At 36.6% G+C, this 4330-nt stretch overlaps 1 pseudogene; it reads left to right on the forward strand.

Annotated features, from left to right (window-relative positions):
* The first annotated feature begins 1763 nt into the window (after positions 1-1763).
* Positions 1764-2352, forward strand: LOC101057222 (succinate dehydrogenase [ubiquinone] cytochrome b small subunit, mitochondrial-like; annotated as a pseudogene).
* The last annotated feature ends 1978 nt before the right edge of the window (positions 2353-4330 follow it).

The raw sequence follows: 4330 nt of genomic DNA on the forward strand, positions 1-4330 counted from the left end.
CTTTTTCAAATGTCTTCCCAATCAATTGTTCAATCATCAGGAAAACTGAGGAACAAAAGTCACCAGAAACCAACATCAAAGAGAAAAAAGCTATTCTTCAGTAGTTTAAGGAGGTGCAGACTTTCTCAAGACTGTGATAAAGGGAAGTAACACTGCTTAATTATCTGACCAGGTATGCAATGCCAAGTGCCAGACAATTTTATTGAGCTGAACTTGAAGAACATTTAAACCATGTAAACTACAGAGAGAATATGGAGAAAAACCACTGATTTCAGAGCAAGAACATGTATACTTTCTATGCTTGAGTTGATAAAGTTTCCCCTCATCCACAAATGCTACAAAACTAAAATCTTAGTCTTCTCTTATTTTTTTCTTTTCAAGTTCAAACCTTTATTAATGTTCTTAAGGTACTCTAATTTTTTAAAAAATTTACAAACAGTAAAATTCACTCTTTAGGGTATACAGTTTATAAGCTTCAAAAATGCATAGAATTATGTAACCATTTCCATAATCAAGAAACAGAACAGTCTCATAATCCCCCAAAAATTCTCTCAAGCTACTCCTCCCCAAACCAGAATACCCAGAAAACCTGGCAACCATTGATCTGTTCTTCATCCCTACAGTTTTTCCTTTTCTAAACATTATATGTCATATAAATGGAATCCTACTGCTACAGTATGAATGTTTGTGTCCTCCCAAAATTCATATGTTGAAACCTAATCCCCAGGGTTGTAGTATTAAGAGGTGGGGACTTAAGGGAGGTGACTAAGTCATGACAGTGGAGCCCTTGTGAATGAGATTAGTGTCCTTATAAAAAAGGCATAAGAGAGATTGTTTGCCCCTTCCATTGTATGAAGACATATAGAAGGTGCCATCTATGAGGAACAGGCTCTTACCAGACACAAAATCTGTTGACACCTTGATCTTGGACTTCCCAGCCTCCAGAACTGTAAGCAATAAATTTCTGTTGTTTATAAATTACCCAGTTTAAGGTATTACATTATAGCCACCCAAATGGGCCAAGACACCTACTTTATGTAACCTTTTTAGTTTGGCTTCTTTCACTCAGCATAATGCACCTGAGATTCATCCATGTTGTTATGTGTAGAAATAATCTGTTCTTTTTATTGCTAAGCAGTACCCCATGAGATGGATGTACTACCATTTATACCAAAGGTTATTTGGAATGTTTCCAGTTTTCAGTGATTATAAACACTTGCACACAGATTTTCAGCATACAGATCCTGCCTGTATTTTGTTAAATATATACCAAAATATTTCTTTCTTCAGGGGGACGGTGCTATAGTAAATGGTACTGTTTTTTCACTGCTAGTATAGAAGATTTTTTTTCTGTATTCTGTTAACTTGCTAAACTCACTTATTATTTCTAGAAGCTTTTGTAGATGCCTTAAAGTTTTGTATGTAGACAATCATATCATCTGCAAAAGTGATCATTTTATTTGTTCCTTATCTATCCACAGATGCTCTTCGACTTACAGTAGCATTATGTCCCAATAGATCCATTGAAATTGAAAATACTGTAAGACAAAAATGCATTTAATACACCTAACCTACTGAAGATCATAGCTTAGCCTAGCCTACCTTAAATGTGCTCAGAACACTTATATTAGCCTACAGTTGGGCAAAATCATCTAAAACAAAGCCCATTTTACAATAAAGTGTTGAATAGCTCAAGTCATTTGTTAAATACCATACATTATGCCAAAATGGAGATAATGGGACCTTGAGCCCTCAGGAACGAGATGGCGGTTCTCCGGAGGCTGAGTGCCCTTTACGGTGCCCAAGGAGGCCGAGCTCTGTTGCTGCGAACCCCAGTGATCAGACCTGCTCATATCTCAGCATTTCTTCAGGACCGACCTATCCCAGAATGGTGTGGAGTGCAGCACTTACACTTGTCACCGAGCCACCATCCTGGCTCCAAGGCTGCGTCTCTCCACTGGACTAGCGAGAGGGTTGTCAGTGTTTTGCTCCTGGGTCTGCTTCCGGCTGCTTATTTGAATCCTTGCTCTGCGATGGACTATTCCCTGGCTGCAACCCTCACTCTTCCTGGTCACTGGGGCCTTAGACAAGTTGTTACTATGTTCATGGGGATGCCTCGCAGAAAGCTACCAAGGCAGGGCTTTTGGCACTTTCAGCTTTAACCTTTACTGGGCTTTGCTATTTCAACTATCACGATGTGGGCATCTGCAAAGCTGTTGCCATGCTGTGGAAGCTCTGACCTTTTTTACTTCATACTTCGAAGAATTGATGTATGCCTCTTTGCCTCTGCTTTGTCATGCCATTAAGCTCACAATAACGAAGAAATAACAGATAAGTCCATTGGTGGACAGCCTTCTTCTCTTAACCACAAGATTATTTTCAGAACTTAGTCTTTGAGGAAAACGTTTGAGAGGAGTTACATCTAAGTTGTGAGACTGAGTTCTGTATTCTGGTGAGTTAACGGGGTTGTCTCCCAGCTTCTTATAAGACTCACAGTATAACTAAATATGATATATGAGCTTTTGCCTTTTAATTTATCAATCTCTTAAAGAGAATCCAGCTTTATTACTATTAGTATATGATCAAACTTCCATATTTGCCCTGGGAATAATGGACAAAGGGAAATACTCTTAATTCATGAATAAAAACTTTGCAGAAAATTAGACGGTGTTTAATTTTCGAAAACTTCCCTCTGTAGTCAGTAGATACCACCTACTGATGGTTACATATACTAGGGAAATTTTAAAATTAGGAAATGCTGTTATCTCACATTATAAATTTCTAAATCCTAGGAAGAAATGCTTGGAATGCTTCTGAATATAGAGAAGTTCCATTTAAGGGCAAGTTTCCCCTTGTATATGTATCAAAATATTACCAATTGTAAACTGAGATTTAATTCTCAAATGTGTTCTACTTGTTCTAAAACAATCTGTCCACAAATATAAAACTATAAGTAATAAATTGTTATTTTCGCACAATGGGAATCTCTAATGTGAAAATGTATTCTATGAAAATAATTTGTTTAAATAAAACGTTGTATAATAAAAAATGGAGATAATGGGTTTCATACCATTGTAAAGTAGAAAAATCAAACCACCATAAATCAGGGATATCTGTACATGCCTTCTATTTATTTTTCTTGCCTTATTGCATTGAAAAAAAACCTTCCAGTATGATACTGAATAGGAGTAATGAGAGTGGATATCTTTGTCTTGTTCCCAATATTAGGCAAACATTCTTTCACCATGAAGTGGATGTTAACTGCAGATTTTCTTGAAGATGCCTTTTGTTAGGTTAAGGAATTACCATCTGTTCTTTGGTGACTGAGAGTTTTCATCATGAATGGATGTTGAATTTTATCCAATGATTCATCTTCATCTATTTATTTGATCATACGGTTTTTCTTCTTTAAGTTATTTATATGATGAATCACATTGACTTTTGAATGTTGAATCTACCTTGCATTCATAATATAACCTGGTCATGTTATATTATCCTAATTATGTATTGCTGGATTAGATATTGCTTATATTTTATTGATGATCTTGCATCTGTGTTCATGAGGAATGTTGATCTATAGGTTTCTTTACTCATAATGTCTCTGTCTGGTTTTATAATAGGGTAATATTGGCCTCATAGAATAAGTTGGAAAGAATGTCATGCTCTTCTATTTTCTAGAAGAGATTGTAAAGAATTGTTTTCTTTCTTAAATGTTTGGTAGAATTCACCAGTGAAACAATCTGGGCCTAAAATATTTTCTTTTCTTTTTTTTTTTTTTTCTGAGACAAGGTCTGGCTCTATCACCCAGTCTGGAGTGCAGTGGCACAATCTCGGCTCACTTCAACCTCTGCCTGTCCAGCTCAAGCCATCCTCCCACCTCAGCCTCCCAACCAAGTAGCTGGGACTACAGGCACCCACCACCATCCCTGGCTAATTTTTGTATATTTTGTAGAGACAGGGTTTGCCATGTTGCCCAGGCTGGTCTTGAACTTGATCCACCTGCCTTAGCCCCCCCAAAGTTTTGGGATTACAGGAATGAGCCACCACACCCAGCCAAATTTTTTTTCTTTGAAAGGTCTTTTTAATACAAATTCAATTTCAATTTCTTTAAAAGATAAGGGACTATTCATGTTATCTATTTCTTCTTGAAGGAATTTTGGTAATTTGTGTCTTCTGAGTATGTCATTTAATCTAAGTTGTTGAATTTACAGACTTTGAGTTGTTGATAATCCTTCCTTATTATTCTTTTAATATCAGTGGAACCTATAGGTGACATTTCCTCTTTCATTCTAATGTTAGCCTATAGTTAGGCAAAATTAGCCTGCAGTCA

Source organism: Pan troglodytes, chromosome 2 (assembly GCF_028858775.2).
Source record: "Pan troglodytes isolate AG18354 chromosome 2, NHGRI_mPanTro3-v2.0_pri, whole genome shotgun sequence".
Classification (NCBI taxonomy): Eukaryota; Metazoa; Chordata; class Mammalia; order Primates; family Hominidae; genus Pan; species Pan troglodytes.